Here is a 26,350-nt window from a genome sequence, read left to right on the forward strand (position 1 = left end):
GGGAAGCCCAGTGCTGTCCAGACTCTTTCAGACATCACAGGGCCTCCTCCAAAGTGTGTGTGTGTGTGTGTGTGTGTGTGTGTGTGTGTGTGTGTGTGTGTGTGTGTGTGTGTGTGTGTGTGTGTGCGTGACGCATTAAAATTGGAGGATGGCGGGGGGACAAGTGGAGCTTATATGGGGGGGATGCAGGGCCCTAGACCACTGCAATCTGCTCCACAACCAAGCCCACTGCCCTCGCCCCCAAGCGTTCCCAAAGCCCTAACTGCGTCTTATATGTGCTTAAAAGTTCCAATCCAATCCAATCCAAACTTTATTTGTTGAGCACTTCACCACAACCGCAGTCGACCAAAGTGCTGTACAGGCGAATGAATAAAAAACAACAAACATAAAAGTTATTATGTATAGTCCAGTGTGAGATATTTGAGGTGAAAATTAGGTGGCATGCATGGACAGGGTCGTACGGTGGACCGTTATCACAGCCAGCCTATCAGCCTGAGCCGACAACCCAGCCCCGCCACGACCACCAGGGCCCCAGCCCGGCCACAGGTTTCCAGTGATCATCAACGCCATTGATGACCACCAACCAACCGGCAACCAGTCCAAGCCATCAACCTGCTCCACGACAACAGCAACCCAGAGGCGCACCACCATGGCACCACAGTGGGGAAGGAAATACAAAAGCATTGCCCGCCCCACCAGGTCCGGCCATTGGGCCACAGAGGGACAGCCCAACAGCACCGAGGCCACACAGCAGCCCAAAGCCACCACACCACTCACTGCCGAACAGCCAGCTTCACTGCCGAACAGCCAGTGAAGCTAGTGGAGCCTGCAAATGTTTACACAATAATGACTGCCAGAACAAACTTTGCCAATATGAATTCAATGCATAATGCCTTTGCAAATACATAGTTAACATCTTTGTCAGGTTCTGAAAATGTCCTAAAATAATACCTTGCATGAGGATTTTCTTATAGTCAGTGGGCAGCTACAAGCAAATCCAATAGTAAATAAGCAAATCTCCGTGTAAGAAAAAGTTATTAAAGCAGCCAAGTTAAAAAAAAAAAAGTGGCTCTACTAGATTTTTTTCTTTCTTTTTTTCTATCAAACAAACAATTTTGATATTTTGAACAAAAATGAGGGTGTGAGATAGCTTTTAAGCCTTTTGTGGATGTGAACATTTTTTCCTCCATCCTCTCAGCTCAGCTGCAGGACAAATGAAAGAAAATATGCATTTGAGTTTGGATATCAGGTTTCTAGTGTTTCTCCATCAGAATGTGAAAGATGATTAAAGCTTAGTTGGACTCAGGCTCTAGCTCAAATGGGACATTTAAGTGAATGCTTGAATATTCAAGACCCACTGAAACCTCTAATTTATTTCCTCAGTCTAATGGCACTCAACATATCTGTCTCCAGAGCCTGCTGAGGAGCCCTGCTGGAGCAACTATGATTAAAAGAAAAGTAATCTTTTGCAAGGGTCAAAAAAAAAAAAAATCACAAAACCCTGCTTAATTACAGAGGGACTGCAGACACACGGCCAAATTACAGATGCAGCCCCCCACCCAATTAGAGACTTGTAGGAGACTACAATCTGAAGATATCTGGGGTTATAAAAGCAGCATGGTCAGTAATGACAATATGCCTTCTGAACCTGATAAACTCTGATATCTGCCTGTTACCCCTTGACCATGCCAAACTCTGACCTGGCTGCTGATGGATGGCATATGACCAGCAGCTGGAATAGTGAAATAGTGTTCGTCTTTTCTGTGGACTTTGAAGTATGACTTGGCTTTCTCTTTTTCCATCTTGGTCACTGCTAGGTGCAATGCAACATTTTCAGCTTCCGATCATCATATTCTATACTTGTCCGTTATTATAGATTCAACTTCATTGATGAATTTGAAAAAAATTCAAAATGTATTGTTGCATCAAAGGATGTATTCTGTAGCTCCACATTTCTTATGGCATCAGCTGTTGTCTAACAGTTTGCTGTCTTAGCTTGCTTTGTTTTTTCTTTCCTAGCTGTCACCTGTTTTCCTCATTCCTTCCAGTTTCTCTGTAGGACTTCCCTTCCTGCTGATGTTTGTTTTGAGCCATGGCACTGCCCCCTCATGGCTCGACACAGCTCAGCTGTCACACATCAAATCACAGTAAAGAGTAATCGATATGGTGCTGTTTAATGTTTATTAAAGCAACAAGCATTCGTCTAAGCTAGAGCTACTGGAAAGCACTGCAGCGGTATGAGTGAGCAGGAAAATCTCCTCTTTGCTTGGTTCTGAGAATTAAAAGAAAAGGAGACTATTTGAAATGCAAAGAAGTGCATATTTTTATTATGCATTCAGACAGGGCAATGACCGTAAACTGTGTTCAGGGAAAGTAAAAATGATAGGTCAAAATGTATAGACAGCCCACATAAGAAATAGATTACGAAACAAATGCTGATTTACAATAACACTGGTTTATGATCTGCTTATTTTTAAGTTGTTTTCTTGTATAAAAAGAAAATGACATATAGCCGAAAAACAAAAAGGCCAAATTGAATTTTGGAAATTGAATTTTGAAAAGGCCCCTCGGCAGTGCTCCGGAAGGGAGCTGACACCTCCCACTGTCAGCTCACCTCCCAATCTTTGAAACCCCGATCTTTGAAGCATTGGACGACCGGTCTACTGCGCGCTCTACCACTGAGCCACTGCCGCCCCTAATAAGGCTCTCGTCCAGTTTTCCCATTGGGAGAACAATAATGCACCTTTCTCTGTTGAAAGCATCCTCTTACTCAGGGTCTCCAGTCAGCCCTCTCTTCTTTTTTGGTTAATTTTTATTAAAACTTCTCCTGGTTTGGTGTCCAGTCTTTTCCACAGGAATGACATTTTTCCTTTTTAAACTGACAAACATCAGGTTCAAGCTTCCCATAGCAGCGGTACCTTTTTTTTTTTCCTTTTCTGCTTGGTCATGACTCCCTCTCTGTTTCCCCTGGTCACTTATCTGCCATTCGGTGAATTACATGACATGGCTTCAATTTTTATCTGCAAGTCCTGCACATTTCTATTTGCAGATTTCACAGTTTGAGTTGAAGATATGGCACTTTTAAATGTGAGGCTCGTCTCTGCCAATAACCTTTGAATTGTATCATCATGTATTTCACAGACAACCTTGTCTCACAAGGTTGTCTTGTATCTTGTGTGGGGTTAAAGTGATCTTTTAACAAATTAACAAATTGCACAAAACCTTTCTCTCCTGGACTGAGGTTTCTAATCAAACTGTAAGTTGGTGCACCCACCACATTGCGCACCATTGAATACATTCTCCATTATGTCACAATATTCCTTCCACTGTTGCTCACTTGCATCAAATGGTGGCAAAGATCCTATGGTTGCCATCTCATCCACTGGTGCCTTCCAATATTTTATTGTGTTGGAGTCTTAAATCCAATCTCTTGATCCACACCCCAAATGTTGGATTGCAGGCCTCTCCAGATTATCCTTATCAACAGTATAATATTGTACACACAAAAATACAAAAAAGGGAGATGCTAGAACAGCACCACTTCTTCAGGACTTTTTACTAGGGCTCATAACCATCCTACATACGAATAGCCTCAAACAAAAAGGATCTCCCTTACATATATTTTCTGTAGAATTAACCACACCTTGGAGCCTAGAGCTCTTTCTAGGTAACTATTATGTTAAAGTCTCAGGATATTACACTGTACATATAAACATTCAGCATATAAAGCATATGTTATATTACCATCTGTCACACATGAGCAATGGTGCATCGGTTATCATTTGAGAAACACAATTACGCTAATAAACAGCAGCCATCATAGTGGTAGGTCGCAGCAGTACACAAGCCCCCAGGCTCCCGCCTTTTGGAAGACAAAAAAAAACCCAACCACAGAAGAATCCCTGAATCTGCATCATGCACTGACTTCTCATTTTACTTTAAATTCCAGCAAATTTATTCGTAAACAGTTAACAGAAACTGTGGTGTAGGTGGAGGGGGGTACATGTCCTATAAGAAAAGCTGTTGCATGTTTTTGTATTTGAGCATGAAAACATCTGTTCATATCTTCTAATAGGTCTAAGACTCACTTATGTCATACAGTACGTGCTTTACGGCAATGTACAGAGAGAGAGAGAGAGAGAGAGAGAGAGCACAGGATGAAATTCAGCACTGTACTAGAGAGAGAGAGAGAGAGAGAGAGAGAAAGCGAGAGATGGTGTGCACTGCTTTCTCAACAACAGACAAAAAACAATCATTTTAGCACTAAGGCGGATTAGAAAAGCTTACCAGGAATTTTATCACTCTTCCGTGATGTGCTGAATGGTATTAGCATAATGCGAAAATGATTAGATATCTTCTATCTGTGAATCACATAGGGTGACTATTCAATCATTAATAGAAGCAGTCCAAAGCATGCTTTGCTAAATGTGGATCTTGCCTTGCCATGTGTTTCGTAACTGTAACACCTCATGAATGCAATCCAGGGTAGATTTAGGTTGCAAAATACACTGATTTTATAAGAACCACTGTGAAGAGGGAGCATGCACTCTTATAAATTATTTGAAGAACCACCTACACTCACCCACACATCTACTGACCCTTTTACTGATTGGCTTTAGATTCTATGCTAGTTTGATTGCAGCTAACAATGCAATATACAGTTGGTCCTCAACATAAAAGCATAATTGTTTTGGAGAGGTTGTTCGTAAGTTGAATGCCATTCCTACTCTAAATACGAAAATAGTATTCCCTAAGACTTACTAGAAACAAAACAGGACATAAGCCAACACATTAACAAATACAATACTTTAGTACTACAACGTAACTTTTATATTTCTACTTCTGCTGAATTTATTTTATCCTTGGGGATGTAGAGGTTAACCCAAGCTTTATGCCACTGATGTATTCCACGGCACATATGTGAAAGACATCCTGATGTGTTTCTCTGTAATTAAAAGTCTGACAGTCCACTTTATGCTTGATTACTCTATTTTAGTTCCGTTATGCTTCTCAGTAAACTCAACCAATAATAAACATTAAATTGCAAAACATTCAGAGTTCAGTGTTCAGTGTTCAGCATTCAGCCTTAGCTTCAGTTATTGCTTCCGGGTAGAAACCAAAACCAAAAACATGGTTCCTATATAATTTTGCTTCTGGAGTGGACAACCTGACAACATTAAAATAAAACAAAATACAAGTACATCTCATTTCGAGTTCAGTCATTCTCTATAATGACTTGTTTAAAAAAGATCACTGAAAAATAGTTAAAGTTATGTAATTTCACTTGACCCAATGTCTGTCCGCTGCAAAAGAACACTAAAAAAAACATTAAAAGCACATTATGCCATATAAGCGTATGATATAGTATTAAAAACATAATAATATTAAAATGTGTATAGTTACAATATCTACTGCTAAGCGCCACTCATTCTTCATACAATTGTTTTGAATTCAGATTAGTTTACAGTAAGCTTTGGCACCTTATAATTTAATCCTTGAAGATAAGAAGATTAAGACACTTCAAGGAATTCTGACCAGTTTCAAAGCACATCCCACAAGAACAGTATGAGTCAGCTGTTAATGTTGATTGTGAAGATATTTGGTTGTTGGACGAACAAATGGACGGACAAACAATTTCCCTGACAGAACCTCCTTAAGGGATCAATAAAGTTCTACTCTCTACTGTCTCTTTACTCTCTACAAACACACAAAGCACTGAAAATTACAATACATCACCACTTTGTAAAAACAACGGAGGCAGAATAACAGTGTGGTTGAGGTGAACACAAACCAGTGATGAAAATCCTAGGAAATATTTAAATTGTCTTACAGACAGCTCTTCAATACATCATGCACATGGATCTATTGTGTAAAGCGACATAAGAGACAACATCAGTCATACATTGTTCTTTGATACAATTCAAATATCTCTGATAAATTTGAAGTTCAATTTCTCTTTGCAAGATGTGATCTTAGTATTTTAACATATGTTAAATGTCAAGGGTGACAAATAACAGAAAATATGCAGCGGAGCAAACATTTAAAATGGTATACGATCATTTTAATCATTTTGTGGAAGAGAATGGATTTTTGTGAGGAGCATATGAACACAAGAGTCTGGATCCTCTGCAGCTGAGCTAAGGATATGATATTCACTACATTTCTGCGTTCATGAGTTTGGTTAAAAGCAGAACTGCTCGCTTGTGCTCGCTTGCTTTGATTATTGTGTAGCTTGCAGTGAGTCTGTATACTAATGACTCTCTGTGGCCAGAATGTCTTATTATTTAGCTCCCTCAAGATGACATGATGAGAGTGTAAAAATGTTGTTGTGGCAGCTTGAAACATAAGCAAAAAGCAATGGAATCAATAGATATACTTTTTTCTTTCTCTCTAATTAAGAACTGCTGGACTTGATGTTTATATCCTTCCTTTTTTATTTTTTATTTTTTAAATCAAAACCCTTCTTCCATCTTAACACTCATGAGTGTAGTTTTTCCCTTTCTTTCGTTGCAATTGTAGAACTCTTGTTTTCCTTGCCTTCGTGCGATTTCATAAAAAAATAATTAAAATGAAAAGGAACTTTGTGTCAAGCAAAGTGCCATGAAATTGTAATGAAAAAAAACAACGACAGGACGAAAAAGAATAAAATTACTGTAGCAGCTGTAAACTCATCTGCAAAGTGGAGCATGGGGGAAAATTTAAAACAAATGCAAGAAGCTAATCCCACCAAATACATGTAAAGAACACAATCAAGACCTTTTCATGTTGACTGGTACTGCTAATGCAGCACAATTTCTTTAGCATGCCTTCAACAGCACCAAGATGACAAATAACAAGAAATTGTATCTTCTTTCTTGCAATTGCAACTATGCTATTAATGCTGATCTCAGTGTCTTTCAGTGATTCCTTTCCTTGAGCTTAGCTTTCATCAGTGGGAGACCATCCATCTGACTGACCCGTTTGAGTAAAGGTGAGCAGCATCACATAGGGCCCAAGGCCAGTTACACAAACAAGAAATGATTAAAAACGATGGGAGGGAGGAAGCTTTAACAGCAGAGACTGCAGTATTGGTTGTTACTTTATTCCTGGAAGTCTTCACCTCTAATTTGCTCATTTAAACCACCTGGTTCATACTTTTCTTAGCATTTTTCAATCTACTCATTTTAGAGTCCGATTTCTTTCATTTCTGCACCTCCACTCCTCCTAAGATCTTCTCTATACTTCTCCTTTGTAAAAATAGTAACACATCCATATTTCTTTAGAGCTTTAAAATGTATTTTAAGTGTGGCACTAATCCTTAAAATGGAAGCGACAAAATGAGTCATAGTTGGCAAAAATACAACAATCTATATTATCATATATACCTCTACATGCATAATTCAATAATTATTTGTATACCATAAAAATAACAGTGAATAAAAATCATTTTTAATAATTTTAATAAAACCCTTAATTATCATGGTAAAACTGACAAAGCAATAAAACAGACAGGAATCATCTATGCTAAAACAGATAATATTGTGGTGACATCACTCAGTATGCATATAGTTATAGTAATATTAATATTGCAATAATGCTATTACAAAAAAAAAGTGTCTGAGTACAGTGCTGAATTTCATCCTGTGCTGCAGGTTATTTCAAGATGTAGAGGATCTCTTCTTATAAAGATGACATACTGTACTAATGTCCAAAGAACATGATTAAATGTGTCTTCATAACATATCTCACAAAGTAGCTCATTATACCGGCTAGCTGAAGACTCCTGGATTGAAATTAGATGTATTACAATGCCCCAATTTGGATCAATCAATTGATTTAATGATTAATGGAGCAGTATCTGAATACACTGATCCATATCAGTAAATATGTGCCACTGTTTTAGTTCTAGTGCATGCCTTTAAATATTTAAATACATTTAAATATTATATGTATTTACAAAACAAGCTAATATTGAAAATATGTCATCCTTTTCACTTTAGTATTTTATAAACTTATTGTCTTCCGTGCCTGTGCTTCGGAACTAGGGGACCCCCTGCGACGATTGTTCAACCTCAGTCTGCGGCTGGGGAGGGTCCCGTCACTGTGGAAGACATCCTGCATCGTCCCGGTACCCAAGAAAAGATGCCCTACTGAGCTCAACGACCACCAACCGGTGGCTATTACCTCCCACGTAATGAAGACCCTAGAGCGACTGGTCCTGGAGCTCATGTGTCCACAGGTGCAGGGTGCAATGGACCCTCTCCAGTTCACCTATCAGGCCAAGGTTGGGGTTGACGACGCTGTCTTGTACCTCCTCCATCGTGTGCTCTCCTACCTGGACACTGGGGGCTGTGCCGTCAGGGTACTCTTCTTTGACTTTTCGAGCGCCTTCAACACCGTCCAGCCCCGGCTCCTACAGCACAAACTGACCTCCATTGCTGTGGACCCCTACCTCGTGAGCTGGAACACGGACTACCTAACGGACAGACCCCAGTACGTCCATATGGGGGACTGTATGGGGGACTCTTCACCCTCTAGACATCGGACTTCAAGCACAACTCGGATACATGCCACATACAGAAGTACTCCGATGCCACTGCAATTGTGGCATGTTTCCGAGAGGGTGATGAGGGGGGGTACAGGGCATTGGTGGCTGACTTCGTGGAGCGGTGCCAACAGAACCAGCTCCAGCTCAACGTCTCCAAGACCAAAGAGATGGTGCTGGATTTCCGGCAGGCACCTCCCTCTCCACTACCAGTGATCATCGAGGGCAGAGAGGTGGAGGTGGTAGGAAACTATAAGTACCTGGGACTGCAGCTAGACAGCAGACTGGACTGGTCACTCAACTTGGACTGTGTGTACAAGAAGGGGCAGAGCCGGATGTACTTCCTGAGGAGGCTTCAACATCTGTCCTAAGCTCCTTCTCATGTTTTATTAGTCCGTAGTCTCCAGTGTGCTGTCATACACCATTGTGTGTTGGGGTGGTGAGGCCAGGAATAGAGAAATGGACCATCTTAACAGACTCATCCGCAGAGCAGGCCCAGTGGTCGGGCTGAGCCTGGACTCTGTGGAGACAGTTCTGGGGAGCAGGACCATAAATTCAGGGCCATCATGAACAACACCAGCCACCCCCTGCACACTACCTTCTCCCTGCAGAGGAGCACCTTCAGCGACAGACTGCTGTCACACAGCACCTCCACAGAGAGGCTGAGGTCCTCCTTCGTGCCCTGTGCCATCAGGGGGTACAATGACTCTTTCAGGAGGAGCGGGGGGGAGGTGGCGAGGTCAGCACGCAGTTAAATGGACTTGGATTTAATTTAATACTGTTTATATTTTAATTTTATACTGTTTATATTTTAATCTTTTTAGTATATGTACTGTTAATGCTCATGTGTCTGTTAGTGTAGTGTATGTTTTGTGGTATGTCCTGTTTTGTTTTTGTTTTTTCCTGGTGTTTGGCTGAGCAGTGGATATGTGCAATTTCCTCCGGGATTATTAAACTAACTATCTATCTATCTATCTATCTATCTATCTATCTATATATCTATCTATCTATCTATCTATCTATCTATCTATCTATCTATCTATCTATCTATCTATCTATCTATCTATCTATCTATCTATCTATCTATCTATCTATCTATCTATCTATCTATAATATGGTCACTTCCAACGGTGTGAGTAGGCAACTTTAACCCTAGTCCACTAACCCTAAGCCAAATTTTTTATTGTCTCCTTGTCTTAATCGATAAAATGCCAGTGTGTGGATTATGTACTTGAATATAAGTTCAAAGTTGTCGTAGGTTTTGTTGCTACTGAAAAGTTAAACAGACTCTAGCTAGAATTGACTGTGAGTCAGACACCAGAAATACCAAATAACACAAAATAAAGAAAGAAAAACAACTGCTTGATCGCTTGTCTTGTGTGAAAGGAGAAAATGGTCAATCAGTGAGGGAAAACGAGAGAGAGGCAGAGAGGGAAGGAGGGAGAGGGAGAAGGAGAAGGAAAAGAAGAGGGAATAAGAGAGAGATGCTGAAAAATGATTGGTGAATGACTGGCTGAATGATGGTGAATGAAGGATGATTTTCTGCTTAAAATATAGGAAGCTCTGTAGGATGGTTGGGAAGTTACTGCATGGCTCTTAACTGCCCTCCTTGTCTATCACATTGAAAAACATTTACTGACTGCTGCGGAAGTCAAAATGATTCTTACACTCAGATATAATGGTTTGATGAAACTGAATGCTGAAAATGGACAAATAATATAGTCTCAAAATGATATCAGCTCCTATTAATACTGCTGAAACATAAACACGAAAGGCAGGAAAAAATGAATGAGGACAATAGTACGCGTCAGCATTTCAGAGAAAACACTGACACCAATGGTGAGGTATAGCAGCAAATGTAGAAGAAAAATTGGCTAAAAGAAGACAGAGCAACAAAGGAAAATTTTCAGCACAGACTAATGAATGAAGTGAAGCTTTACAGAACATGGGTGAGTATGGATCGGCCAATTGATAAATACCACATTTGGGGCTATATATAATATGGATGAGTGCCCGCTCTGAGGCCATTTGTTAGTCAAATATAATTTGATTAAGATGACACACCAATATATTACTGCAATTAAAGGAGAAGTATTGGTATAGTCAGAAAAAGGATGAAAGTCAATTTCAGTCACGGAGTTTAAATTTCCCAGGCCCATCTACAGTAGACCCATCTAACTTTGACAAATTTTGTGACAGTTTCACACATGGATTTTTAACAACGTTAACAATTTGCTATAGGTGCCATTGTCAACAATGACAATTCCCCAGTATCATTTAATGTCAAGTTGAAATTACTACAGGAGCCCATACTGTGTTCACTAGTCCATGGCTCCAAGCAACTCATAAATATAGAAGATAAAACTGATATTGGATGAGTACTGTGACGATGAGGTATAAACAACAATACCAGTAAGCTAGGTCAGCATTCAGAAGACCTTGGATTGTTGCGATTTGAGTTTCGTACACATTGAGGGGATGGAAAAAATCCTCTAAGAGCTTACAAATGGCCATCAACCATCTCAAAATGTTCATCTACAAGACATTTAATTAAGGTTTGAAATTATTTTTGAGAAGCTTCCTAGGAAGACTTTTTTTCTTCTTTTTGTATTATAAAACATATCCCCATGCAATTAAAAAACACAACATTGCCTGTATAGGAGTTGGTCATCTCAGTCGCTAGACCAGACAGCCAGTTGTAGGACTCAAATTGAGCATAATTTGCTGATTTGACAATGACTACATGGGAATTTCTGCAGAAGCTCCGATGGCGAATGAGCCATAAGGGACGCATTTGGTGCATTCAATTTAATTTGACAGGTACAGTATGCCCAATTATATGTATTTGCCACTGATATAGTCATTAATATTAACGTCAAACTACGCCATTTTAATAACAATGACCAACTGCACCATTTTTCATAGCAGATTAAATATTGTATGTTATTTCATTTTGTATTGTGTTTTTCTTCCAAAAAAAAAAAAAAAAAAAGACTTTCTATAGTGCACTTGTTCCTATGCAGGGCTATGGTGAAGTTTTACTGTCAATTACCTTGGCCTTAGCTTTTGAGCTATTATGAGAAGCTTTGAGGTTTTCAAAACTCCTTTGTGCATCCATCCATTTTCAACCGCTTATCCGGGACCGGGTCGCAGGGGCAACAGTCTCAGCAGGGATGCCCATACTTCCCTCTCCCCAGACACTCCTCCAGCTCCTCCGGGGGGAACATACCCTCCAGTCCCCGTTTTTGAAAACAGGGACCACCACCCCGGTCTGCCAATCCAGAGGCACTGTCCCTGACTGCCATGCGACGTTATAGAGACGTGCTAACCATGACAGTCCCTGCACATCCAGAAACTTGAGGTACTCTGAACAAGTCTCATCCATCCCCGGTGCTTTGCCACCAAGGAGTTTGGCAACCACCTCCGTGACTTCAGCTTGGGTGAAGGACGAGTCCACCTCTGAGACCTCAGCCTCTGCTTCCTCTGTGTAAGACATGGCAGTGGGATTGAGGAGATCCTCGAAGTATTTTTTCCACCGCCCGACAATAATCTCAGTCGAGGTTAGCAGCTCTCCACCTCTATTGTAAACAGTGTTGGCTGTGCACCGCTTTCCTCTCCTGAGGCGCCGGATGGTTTGCCAGAATTTCTTCAAGGTTGACCGATTGTCCTCCTCCATGGCCTCCCCGAACCTCTCCCAGACCCAAGTTTTTGCTTCTGCGACTACTCAAACTGCAGTACGCCTGGCCTGCCTGTACCTGTCAGCTACCTCCAGAGTCCCACAACTCAACAAGATATGATAGGACTCCTTCTTCAACTTGACGGCACCCCTTACTTCCGGTGTCCACCACCGGGTTCGGGGGTTACCGCCGCGACAAGCACCAGAGACCTTGCGACCAAAGCTCCGAGCAGCCATTTTGACAATGGAGGTGGAGAACATGGTCCACTCTGACTCAATGTTCCCAGCCTCCTGTGGGATCTGGGAGAACCCCTCCTGGAAGTGGGAGTTGAAGACCTCACTGACGGAGGGTTCTGCCAGATGTTCCCAACAGATTCTCAAAACACGCTTGGGCCTGCCAAGTCTGTCCGGCCCCCTGCTCTGCCAGCGGATCCAGCTCACCACCAAGTGGTGATCGGTTGACAGCTCTGCCCCTCTCTTTTCTTTAGAAAAGTGCCCCTTTTCTACTTTAGACTTAAAGTTTGGGAGTCAGAGTCTTCAAGCCAGTCTCACAACTCACTGGAACCCACACTTGAATTGGCCTTTTCTCCTGCTATTTCACACCAATAATTACTCTCCCCTACCTTCCTTTTCCAAGAGTAGAAAAACTAAATGTAGAAAAATAAACAAATACAATGTGTGAGGGGCCATCACAGTACTTTGCACTTGTTCAAACTCAGTATAGATAGCAAATTGTGTGGGTTTTGACAGGATCATAATTGGTTATACTTACATGCATATGCATGGATAATTGTTTATACATATTAAACAATAAATCTGATTGCAAAACTATAATTGAATGAATGAAACATCACTATTGCATTACATTCATAACTGGCTGAGCATACCTTCAACATAAGCATGAGTAATAGCTCTCTTTTTTTTCTTTTTTAATTTCAAGCTGTGATTTTAGGTAGACATGTAGCTCAAATGTAGAGTGCATGCTTCTCGTGTATACAACCCCCAGCACCTGCAGCCCTATGGGGACACAAACCAGTGTCAACTGTAGGTCGTCCCCAAGCCAAGATAAATGCAGAGGGTTGCAGCAGGAAGGACATCCGGTCTTAAAAACCTTTGCCAAACAAAAATGAGTGTTCATCTAAAACATGAAAAAAGGATGACATGCTGTGGCGACCCCTCACGGGACTAGCCAAAAAGGAATTTTAAGCTGTGGTTTTGGGACAACAACATGAAAAGGGTGTGTGTGTGTTTGTTTGTTTGTTTTTTTCTTTTGAACTGCAAGGACAGGGATATCTGAGAAATCTGCTGTGTTTTGCGCCAGAAAAGCACACAAATTGTGTGTATCTTTGACCTTTAGGCTATCAACACTCCCTCTGTTTCTAAGGCTATCAATTTTCTCCTTTCAGAGTGCACTATTAACTTGGACGGGCTGTGTTTAAGGGGATATACCCATTCTGCTGACAACCTGTCACAAACTCAAAATGCCTTTGTCACCTGTCTCTGTAACTGATGCTGTGGAAAGCTAAGACAGAAAATGGTCGCAAATTGGCAACCCCTGAGAGAATACCGTTCGATTCAATCAATTCAAAACACTGAGGAAAAAGGAGGTGCATCAAAAGAAATAACATCTCAACCAGTGGAAATTAATAGAATGGATCGTAATAATGTCAGAAAACTGTGCTGTAGTTGGTTATACAGTATAAATTATAATAAAAAACTGCATTATACGTTATGCATTTTTGGTCTTGATTGCTAGGATGTACATTTTAGTTTTCTTTTCAGCTAATACGGATTGTTGTGGGGGATGTAAGATTTGTTACCATTATTTTAAAATTGTAGTCATAAACTCAAAGGAGGATGGCAATTACTGAGATTCAAAAACAACTCATGTACACAAACTAACTAGGCCCATGAAACCCCAAGACATGTAAACAAACAGCACAGCTGGGTATGAATTATTTCAGCACTCTCATCTTCAAAATTTGAGTTTAATTCTCTTGCCTGAAACAATAACAACAAGGCATCTGATCATCTTATAATCTGCTTTGTGTCCTAATGTCACCAAATAATGATATTCATATCCATAAGTGTAATGCATGGACAAACAACTTCTAAATGAGGACTTGAACACAAGCTCCAAGCCTTTTTTCAGTGAATTTGTTTAGGCTTTAAGTCACAATATCACAATGTTGTGGGGGGACGGTGGGTAAGGAGGGCGTTGCTATGCCAATTTGAACCACCCAAGCTCCACAATCTGCCCAGCCAGATTGCTCTTTGGACCCACTTGCTTCTCAGATGGGGAAATAATACATCGGGTGGTATTGGAAATAGCAGTTTACTGTATGCTGAGAAGTAGACATCACGTGTGACTTAGATTATGACTGGTATAAATACAATTTTAACATGTTTCATAACACATATGTATGAAATTGATTGTCCCTTAGTTACAACTGAACAATGGTTGGTATATGCCTTGTCTGGAATGTGGTCCATAGCAAATATATATAAACATAAAATAAATAATAATGTTGACAAATAGTGTTTGTGTGTGTGTGTAAAATGTGATGTGTTGGGGGGTTAGGAGGGATCGTCTCCGCCTCTAGTTTTTTTTTTTTTTTTTTACCTCAGGAAGGTGCAGAGGCTAAACCAAGCTTTAAGCCACTGAGGTATTTCACCGCATGTGAATGACACAGTAATGCGCTTTCTTGTAATCAAAACTCTGACTTAAAGTTTTTGCTTGCTTACTCGGTTATATCCCATTACATTTAACATTAAATAGCAAAACATTCAGAGTTCAGCAGTCAAAAAACTGTTAAAGTTCCAATATTGGTTCCTACTTATATAGGAGCACCAATTGTCCCCATGTGGCCCAATACATCATTTGACTACAGGATTTCAGTAAATAAATATACAAATTATTTATATGTGTGTTTATATACGCACACACACACACACACATACACACACATGAGCGGGAACCCGTGGAAATTCCATGATAAAACAATAATATCAGACTTCTTTGTTTTTGTTTTTTTCTTCACCATCACAGCAAAACAAACTGCTGTGTCTGACGAAGCCATAATGGTTCCCTGTGTGTGGGACTGACGAAAGCAAAGATGAAGGCTGCTTAGGCGTTATGATCCGGCCATCCGGGTAGACGCAGGCTTCATGACTTCGGTCCTGGTGAATAAAGCATCAGGGTTCCCCACATGACAACATGAGGTCCGTCACAATCAGAGAATATAAACTGCTATGTTTGACGAAGCCAAAATGGCTCCGTAAGTGAGAGACATGAACAAATGTGAAGACCGTAGCTAACTCAGCTAGCGGCCCGAACTTCCGGGTAGACGCTGGAAGAGTGACAACGTGAGGTTTTCAAGTGAGCTTATATAGTAAACATAATTATATTTTAATCACAAACCTAATCTCCAATCATAAATAATAAGACCAAATACAGTATTACTGTGATCATTTTGGCAAGGTATTAAGCAATCAGTTTGACTGCTTTAAATATTTACAATCAGTACTACAATAACCAAGGAAAATGATGCATGATAGACATGCTGACATAGATTGTGCTTTGACGGGGCATAGAAGGCTTAAAAATATACAATATCTGACCTGCACTCACTCTCAACCAAGTCCTTTTCTATGTCAGAAAATCAAATTTATTTCATTTTTTGTTTGGTTGTCGATACAATTACTGACCTGCAGGGTCATTTCTCTGCATCAACATTCATGAAACGTTGTGATCATTCATCGTTGGATGTTGGCATGCACAAGCTTCATAAAAGGTTGATCCACATGTGGATAACTCAGGGGTGACTTAGGATAAAAGGAAATTGTGGACCGACAGGCATACACAAGGTTTTATAAATCAGGCTGCTTTTCAGTGACAGTTAATTTCCTCATTGAGTGTGGATTCTCCGCACAGATTGTCTTACAATACAATACTGTGTTTGCGTTTAGGCACTTGTAACGCCGATTGATGTTATGAATGGATTTTTTTTTTTTTATATATAAAAAACTGTGCGGAGTTTGCATGTTCTCCCCGTGTCTGCATGGGTTCTCTCCGGGTTCTCCGGCTTCCTCCCACCTCCAAAACATGCACTTCAGATTAATTGGCAATTCCAAATTGCCAATAGGAGTGAGTGTGTGTGTGTGCGTGTTTGTATGTCTCTGTGTAGCTCTGCGGAGAACTGGCGTCGCGTCCAGAGTTTGCCCCGCCTCATGCCCTATGCCAGATAGGATAGGCTCCAGCTCCCTGTAAGCCGTACAAGCGGATGAAGCGGGTAGGAAGATGAATGAATGAAAAAAAAAGTATATTGTAACTTGAACCACAACATAATTGATATCATAATTCAAAATTTTCTCAATTACTGGGAATGTAATATGGCCACAGGTGCCTATCTAAACAACCCTTCTATTATGCATAAAAACCTGTATAATACAAGAACAGTTACCCTAATACTAGTGTATTGTTTGTTGTCATATAATCAGTGTCTTTTAGTACATGATGTTTTTAAGTCTATTACTTCACCTAATCATTGACGCTGTATATAATTGGAAATAAATCCGATTCATTTTTACTTTCCAAACCCTGCTTTTGTCCATTCTTTGATTGCTCTCCACATCAATTCAATGACATTTCAACACATTCCCAACAATCCAATGACATGCTACAGATCGTAGACTGCAATGTAGATAAAAATGAAAAAAAAAAGAAAAGTTATCAATTTTACGAAACATTAAGGTCGTGAAGCAGATGCCTCATATACCGTATTGGCCCGTATATAAGACACAAGTTTGAAAAAAGACTTTTTGAACATCAAATTTATTTTTTATACAGAAATAATTACTGTACATCTGAAATAAATGATTATAACAATATATTCAATATATTCGATCACATTGCAATTGATTGAAGACCCTGCCTCATTTATCACCATCATCTTGAAGTTTGCATCATAACTTCTCCTCAGTTGCCGGTTAAGCTGGCCGTTCTTCGACCCAATTTTCTCCAGATTGTCGCTACGTTTCTCCATTTTCTGTAATCTCTTCTCTTGTTTTCTTCTCTTTTCTTTCTTCTATTTTTTATTTTTCTTCTTCGTGCTACCGCTATTTTTATTTTTCTTCTTCGTGACAGGGTTCGTTTTGGCCTTGGGAGTTAAGTTCAATTTGCTTTAAAGATATCTAACGCCATCTAGCGTCGAGAATGGGTATAAAATCAAGACCCGAATGTAAGACGACCCCCACTTTTTCAGTTTTACGTCAATACAAAAAACACCGTCTTATATTCGGGCCAATACGGTAAACTGTTTGACATTGCACTCTCCTAAATCGCCCTTTTCACAGTAGACTTCTTAATATTTTTCAGGAAAGAAAAGTGATGAGAAAAAAATAGAGCTTATATTTAGCAATCATTAAAATTTAACTTAGTTGTTGATTTGTACCAGATGTTCTCCTTTACCATTTCCAATGCAAAGCTACAACATTATTTGTGACAGCTGATGAATATGGTTTATCTCATAATATAATGTGTATAGCTTATGACACTACAGGTGATTTTTTTTCTCACAACAGAGGCAGCTAAACTAATTACAGCAAAATTGAATCTGCTACTACACCTACTGTAACAAAATGTTCTATGGCTTGTGTTATTCTTTTTCAAATACACAAAGCAAATAGATTTGTGATATTTTGTGCTTTTCAATATACCTGAATGTGGGCTGGCAAGGAGTTTCCAATGTATTATTGATGAGTCCATTTTGTTTTGTTAAATCAAGATATATTGGTGCAAAAGTAAACAAGGATGTATTTGTATCTGAGTATTTTGTCAGGTTAAGTTAAGTTTGCACTTATTCCTGTTGTAGTGTTTGTCTCAAGCCTTTGTGTACTTGATAATGTGATTATGATGGATAATTGCAAACTAGCTAACTGGCCTGCCAATAAAAAGCACCATTGTGACTGCAAGACGCTTTGTGGAATCAGCTCTGTGAATGGCATGGACAAATGTAATGTTGGCATAACAAATTAATTAGCAAATCTATATAATTTTAAAACTATAATTTTAAAAACTTTGAGCTTATTTTGACAGAGAACAATAAGGTGGCTTTTTAAAAAAAAAAAAAGCTATCTCTCGCTGACTGTCGGGCAGGCCGACAGCTGAAAATAATGGGCTAGGTAAGATACTTTCAACACTTAATGTTAGCATTGTGCATCACAAAAAATCAGGGTGTGGAGTACATAAATAAACTGTTTGAATAAACAATATATGGTCTACAGCACTTCTAATGCATACAAAAAAAAGATTATCTGAAAAACAAAAAGGCCAAGGGAGAAAAATAGACAGAAAACACTACCACCATTGATATGACTCAGGTTTTTTGTTTTGTTTTGTTTTTTTCTATTGTTACACTTTGTAGAAAGAAAAAACTCATTTGTAAAAAGAAAGGTTATGAAAAATGAAACCATATTTTATGATATTTAGCCACTGACAAATTTGTTTGAGATGAACTTATTAGATATAGCACCATGGTCAGCGACGTGTCATTTTGTAAACAATCTCAAGGAACATGTACTAGCAATCCCGTTGCCTGGGTAACAGACTGCAGCAGAAATTTGCTCATTAGTGATCCCAGGGTTGTCCACAGGTTGGTCAGGAGCATTCAGAGTATCCTGTTTCCTCAGATAGGGCCAGAAGCCATAATGGAGTGTGCATATGTCAAACCAAACCCTCTCCTTACCCTCAAAAGGAGGTACTCCTTTCTTAATCATCCAATAGGAATCTCCTTCTTCTACACTTCAGAAAAAGTCAATTGTTTATTAACTTGTTTTTGCATATATAATTGCTGGTTCTCTACAAATGTGAATGTTTTTGGTAAAATCCTATGTCCCTTTGTTTTAGGTGACAGCCATTAAATCTTTAAATATCCTTTACCCAATTACTCAGAAAGGACTCAGCACATCACCCTATGAACAGTGAAATGTTAGTTCCCCCTGTTAGCCTCAAAGCACATTCTCCAAACCTTTATCCACTCCCAATCACAGCTATACCCACTGTTGGACTGAAATTAGAGACGGATTCTTGAATTCTCAAGATGCATAGCTTGTGGTTCATGAATTTTGTGAAGATTGGTGGATCGATTTGTTGTAGAGGGAGCACACATTCATAGATTGTATTATATGCATGTACAGTATAAAAAGCAACACGTGGCAACACTGCTGAATTGAATTTGGAACTTTACAAACTGGTATACAAACTGTAGATAAACTATCAACTACTTTTTATTCTATATTGTATACTCAACTGTACATAGTCTTTCACAGCAGGTATACTGTAAATACTTTTTAAGAAACTCTTCGTACAGTACAAATCCGTCATGTGTAAAAAAATAATGTCATTAAGTTTAAACTCTCAAAACTTTGGTAGGTTGCTGTTTGTGCTGCCTGACTTCCAGACTTGTCTAGAACTACACCCTCCCCCTCTCTTTTCTTATTGCAGCAAAGAGGCAGACAAGGTCCTCCATCACCCTGACTTAGGTAGGACAGCTGGATCTATGGTCTGTAACAGGGTTGGTGGTGGGGTATAGTTGAGAGCCTGGCCAGACACATCTCCCTTTAGATCAATCACATTTCCCCTCTCCGTCCTTGAACCTCCCTCTCCCTTAGTTGCTTTCTTGTTCGTATTGTTCTATTTAAGGAAAAGGGATATGTGATGGGAAACTTTTACAACATTTTAAGAAAGCATTTGCTTTGGTTGAATTGAAGTTGCATTTTCTGTCAACCCAAATACTGTATTGTCAAAGGGAGTTGATTTGTTGATACAGGTTCCACTTGTATCTTCAATACTATAAAATGAAGAGCTCTTTTTTGCAAATCTTTGCTATACTAATGTCTACTCTTGTGGCGGCAGTGGCTCAGCGGTAGAGCAGACCTCTTGAAGACCAGGCATCACCCAGCCATTGAAGGTTCAATTCCCGCTCCTACCAAGACATCCTCCGGAGTGTGAGCTGACACTTCCCAGCCACTGCCGAGGCGCCCTTGAGCAAGGCGCCGTCCCCGCCACAAGATGGTCATTTGGGGCATGATCCCTCACGTTACCCTTCACTCTGTCTCCTCCTATATATGCTAACTGCATGCCTACAGCTCCCTAGTGTGCTGTGTGTTTGTTCAGGGGCCTGTATAAAACATATACAGTATACAGTATGTGCATGCTTAATCTTGTATTGGAGAGTGTAAAGAGAACATCCCATTTTGGGACTAATAAAAATATGATTATTCTTCTACTTACTCTCTATGCTAATAACAGAGTAGCTTTATTTCTGTCTGCTTTGAGCATTTTAATGTTTGTTTATGCATGAACCCAAGCATATTTACTGTCAAGGGTTAAATCAGTGACTCCAAGTGACCATCGTTAGATCAACAAACTTCCCTATGATATTGTCACTCCAAAAAAAGGAGGTCAGAAATAATGTCTTTCTGCTTCAAAAGCACTCATAAATCCACATATATTCAACACTTACTAAATCCGATGATCTTCAAATTCCAAAGATAGAAATGTTAAAGATAGTGTGGCAGTGAATATAAATTAATACAAATATTCCTAAACATACGAACATTCGACTTCCAAACACCCAGAGATCTGAACAAATGCACGCCTCCATATCTGACTGTTGTACTGCAGTTCCCCTTTCTGCCACAACCCCCGCCGAGAAGCACTGCTGCATTCACCCATCTCCAACACTCAACTCTCCCTCTTGTTCTTGTATGTTGTTGTTTATGTGAGCATCTCAGTGAGTCAGGCTTTGTACCCTAGATACTTTACTGTTTATCATGGATTAAAAGCACATCCTAGTGAAGATAGTGGTAGTGGTGATGATCTCTGTGATGATAACTGTCTCACTAACATTACCCCCCCCTCCAGAAAAAAGGTAAGCTCCATGGTAGATGCTACAGTACCCTACAGTGGATTGTCAACATCTACAGCTGACTGTAGCAGTTGTTGGATGTGCTTTTTAAAAAATGGCTGAGGGTTCCTTGAAGTGTTTTTTTCTTCTTCTCCTCAAGGATTAAATTTAAAAAGAATAAAGCTTACCGTAACCAAATCTTAATTCAAAACTGAATCGCATGTTTGATATGGCACATTTTTTACGTTGGATGCCCACAATAAGAGACCGGCTTGTGCCCTCTTGTGGTTACATGAAACAAATCCCAATTCAAAACAAGAACCAATGCAGTCAGAGACGGCAACATCCCGCGACATCCCTGAATTCAAACTTTTACCCTGACCTACTTGCATAAGTCAAAGATCAAAGCTAGTGCTCTGACCTACTTTCATAGATCAAAGCACTGGCTTTGATATATGGTCTTACTCACACTGGCCTTCTCTGGCCTTTTCTATCTTATCCAGTTGCTGAGTGTACAAAAGTTAAAATTTGACCTTTTTCTCAAGGTCAAGTTCATCATCTCATTTGCATCCCCTTTGCCGCCCGAGTAATGTGGTTTTTTGTTTCATCTTTCTAACTGCAATGGTTGCGAAGATATTTGGTGGACTAACGGACGGACGAACACACGGATGGACGAACACACGAACGCTGACAATTACATCACCACTTTGAAGCGGAATGTAACAAACATGAATTACGAGTGACTCTTAAGTACAGTTCCAATATCTACCATTAAGTATTTTTATATATTATATGTTTTTATTCGTATTTATACATAAATTTGGGGTGGCAGTGGCTCAGTGGTAGAGCGGGCGGTAGAGCAGGTCGTCCAATGCTCTGAGATCGGCGGTTCGTTTCCCGCTCCCGCCCAAAAAAAAACCCAAACACCCGCAAGCGCTCCACAAAGGGGCTACTCGCCACTCTACCTCCCATTGCATGCTTACAGGCCCCCTTGTGTGTGTTTGTGTCTATTACAGGGGCCTGTACACACTAATATGCATGCCTCTGATTGACTAACAAAAACTAGAGTGTGCGTTCTTAATTTCCCTTTGGGGATTATAACAGAGTATAAAATAAAATTTCAAAAAAATTAAATAAAGTTAAATAATATTGTACAGTAACACAATAATATGTGCTTTTAAGAGTTTTCTAGTAATTTAAGAGTCCAACATTTGTGGCAGACTGATGTTAAATCAAGTGAAATGACAAACTTTATTTCTCCCTGTATCACTTTTTGAAAGCCAATGTATAATTGAGAATGACTTAACTCAAATGGGCCGCAGTGACTCATCGGTAGAGCAGACGTCTTGAAGACGGTGGCTCGAGTCCTGCTCCTGCCAGGACATCCTCCAGAGTGTGAGCTGATGGTGGGAGGTGTCAGCTCACCTCCCAGCCACTGTCGAGGCGCCCCTGAGCAAGGTGCCGTCCCCCCTACAAGCTGCTCGTTTGGGGCGCAATCCCTCACGTGCAACCCGCTACTCTGCCTCCCCCTACTGTTTGATGTTACTAATTGCATGCCTACAGGCCCCTAGTATGTTGTGTTTCAGGGGCCTGTACTTGTATACAGGTACAGGCCCCTGAAATGCATAATCTAACACATATGTAACTGTAGTGTGGAGTGAGAAAGACAATTTCCCCGTAGGGGACAATAAAGTGGACTTTATTCTTTCTTCTTCTTAAAAATGACCTGTACCTCTATTTTATTTTATTGCATATTGTTTTCATTTCCTGTTATTGTTTCTGGTAAGTCTTAGGGTAGTCTTAGTACTTTCATATTTAGAGTATCAATGGCATTTAAATTTCAGATGGATTGTTTGGTTTCAACTTGTCCATAGATGTCAGTGTATGCGTGATTGGTTGTTTATCTTTTGTGTGGGTCCGCAATGCACTGGCACCGTGTCCGGAGTGCACTGGCACCGTGTCCGGAGTGCACTGGCACCGTGTCCGGAGTGTCTCCCTGCCTCATGCCCGTCCACTGGGATAGGCTCTAGCAACCCTCATGGCCGCGAAAGCAGTTCGGAAAATGAATGAACAAATGAATGATTGAATGAATGAATGTTCAATGGTACATCAAAAAGAGGTGAATATAAAAGGTATATACCTATTGATACAGTCTTGTATTCCATATTTATGTGGTCTCTTATTTATGAGGTTCAGTCGGTGGTGGGAGCCAGACACTGCTAATTGATAGGTTTTCATAGCATTACCAATACATCGAGTATTTGATCTGAAAATAATAATGTTGTCCCTGGAAATAGACGTTTTGATTGGCCAAACAACACATTGTACCATATTGACATGTGGTTTGAGGATTCATTTCGGTTTCAGCTATTAATGTTGGTGCAATCATACACTTGGTAGATCTAAAACTTAAAAAAGCTAAGACGTTTATTCCCAAAACATGGGCATCAATGCTGGAAGGCCAAGTTTATATCTCTTGAATAAATTCCTGAGTCCTGATCAATTCCAGATTGATTCAAAACCGTAATCTAGGTCAAAACTCTGAGCTGGCAGTCACAGAAGCTACCCAAGCAGTGTGCCAGCCAGCTGACATTGATCCGAGCAGTGTCTGAAAGAAAATAGTGTCCAAATCCTCTGTGTCACTGTGCCACGGCAAAGTGAGAAAGACAGAAAGAAAGAAAAAAAAGAAAAAGGAAGAAAGTCAGAAAGAAAGAAAGACAGAAAGAAAGACAGATTTTTTTATTTTTATTTTTACAAATCACATTTATCCACAGAAAACAAATTCACAAATTAATCACACTCATACAAACACCAACAGAGATTCACACAAAAAAGAAACTCACATACAAAAATAAATAGAAGAAAATAAACAAACTAAACAAACATACATAAATTAACCAATGACCTAACCCAAGTGGTGTTCTGTTATTGGACTTCTGTGCTTGTCACAGACTGTCCATAACGAACACCATGTTCAGACATAAGGGTGTCCATATGTCTGCAGTAATGCGGACTCTGTATCGGTCTGTCATGGTGAAGAAGGAGCCGAAAAGCAAAGCTCTCGTTTACCGGTCGATCTACGTTCCTGCTCTCACCTATGGACACGAGCTGTGGGTCGTGACCGAAAGAACGAGAGGTGGCTCGGGCTTCTGGTTAGGATGCCTCCTGAATGCCTCCCTGGTGAGGTATTCCGGGCACGTCCTACCGGGAGGAGGCCCCGGGGACGACCCAGGACACGCTGGAGAGACTATGTCTCCCGGCTGGCCTGGGTACGCCTTGGGATTCTTGCCCCCGCGACCCGACCCCGGATAATTGGAAGAAGATGGATGGATGGATGGATGGATGGACCTAACACAAGCTTCTCACTCAACATAGAACACAATACATCCTTGACACACCACAAGTTCCTAAAAGTTTCCAAATTTGTTTATTGCTTTGCAATAATTAAAATTGTTACTTTCGTTTGGACCATTCTCTTTAAAATGACTTCTGCATCACAAGAGCCTTCAACCTTTTTTTTTTTTCCTGTTTAAATAAATAGACATTTTTGTTTGACCCAGCAGGAAGTTCAAAATCTGCCATTCCTTTTTTTTGAGTTTTTCTGCATTCATGGCATGTTTAATGGCAGGCTGACGTGTCAGCCTCTCAAACCCTGAGCTCACCAGACATGACGCCCCTGTGGGCTGCCAGATTGCACCCTAATTCCCCCAAAACACCCACAAACTCCCAAATGTAACTGATTAAACTATATGAACAGAAATGTGAATAAACATAATAAAGAAGCAAAAAACAGAAAAAAAAACTCTTCTCACTTCCTCTCATGCCCGTTCCCAGCATGCACCAAGAAAGAAAGAAACACGCAAATAAGCAAGGAAAGAAATAAACTTGACTACAAATTGCTGCAAAACCAAACTTTGAAAGTGTTTTCTTTTGCACATAAATAGCATTACAATGATTGCTACACAAAAACCAAGAGTTTAAACTTAATTTTCACCTCTCTATTACAAAAAAAAGAAAAACAAAGAAAACAAACCTCGGTTGTGTCAAATTACCTCCATTTGTGTAAACTTGCACATTCAATAAATTATTTGCTGTAATTGAGACAATTCAACTATGGAGCCAAGGTTGTCAATCTGTCAAAATGGTTTCAGCAAAAAAATCAGGAACGTTAATGTGGAGCACACCAAAAACGAGCAAGGCTGATTGTTTACTAATGTGTTGTACCCTGCTAAAAACAAGTGTCTGTTCAGCAAATCAGCCTTCTCTGGACATGGCGCAGATTGGAGAGTCAACATTGAATCAATAATTGTTGAAATACAATTAAAGGAGTCCTATTATGAAAATCACACTTTTTCAGCTCTCTACATATACATACTGAGCTTCCCTAACCAGACCAACCCCTAGAATCTGGTAAACAAACGCTTCCTAGATCAATAGATATTTGGAGTTTTAGGAATCCATGGCCAGGACCGAATCAAAATGATCTGATTGCTAGAACACCGTTTGTGATGTAATTTCCCTTTTGTGACGTAATTTCCGTCACAGACTGCGCTTGATTGACAATATTGATTGGTTGACATGCCCAAGGGCGGGGGGGAGTTTCATGTGGTTCTTGATCAGGCTACGGTAGCGGTGTGTGGTAACGATCTGGTTTAGAGCACACACACACTGACAAGATGTTGGACTCAGTTAGCATTTGGCTAACTAGTTAGAGGTCCACTTCAGTCATGTGTGTGAGCGTGTGTGCGAGTGCGCGTGTAATTAGGCTACGGTAGCAGTGTGTGGTAATGTCCTACCTCAGAGCTACACACTGACAAGCTGTCGGACTCAGTTAGCATTTGGCTAACTAGTTAGAGGTCCACTTCAGTCATGTGTGTGCGCGTGTGTGGTTCGTGATCAGGCTACGGTAGTGGTGTGTGGTAACGATTTGGATCAGAACTACACACTGATCTTTCTTTATAAGTTGTTGGATTCAGCTGGCATATGGCTAACTAGTTAGCAGTCGGTGTATGTGTGTGTTTGTGTGTGTGTCCGCCCAAGGCTATCCCCAGCATCCCAGCGAACACATAACCAGTTACACATTAATTACTAATTCAGAACAACTGTCTGTTTTTTGGTGAATGAAAACAGCTTTAGCTCTTCTAAGTGATTGGAGAGCTGCGTGTATCCACACACACACGTACACGCGCACGAGAATACAAGAGAAAAACTTGGTCTTACCGGTAAAATCCCATTTTTCAT

The 26,350-nt window shown here is 40.2% G+C and overlaps 1 protein-coding gene across 1 annotated transcript in view; it reads right to left on the bottom strand.

The window, feature by feature from the left end:
- Positions 1-26,350, bottom strand: part of ctnna2 (catenin (cadherin-associated protein), alpha 2) — a 373,379-nt gene that overhangs the window by 186,997 nt on the left and 160,032 nt on the right. The window lies entirely within an intron of this gene.

Source organism: Antennarius striatus, chromosome 8, assembly GCF_040054535.1.
Source record: "Antennarius striatus isolate MH-2024 chromosome 8, ASM4005453v1, whole genome shotgun sequence".
NCBI classification, from domain to species: domain Eukaryota; kingdom Metazoa; phylum Chordata; class Actinopteri; order Lophiiformes; family Antennariidae; genus Antennarius; species Antennarius striatus.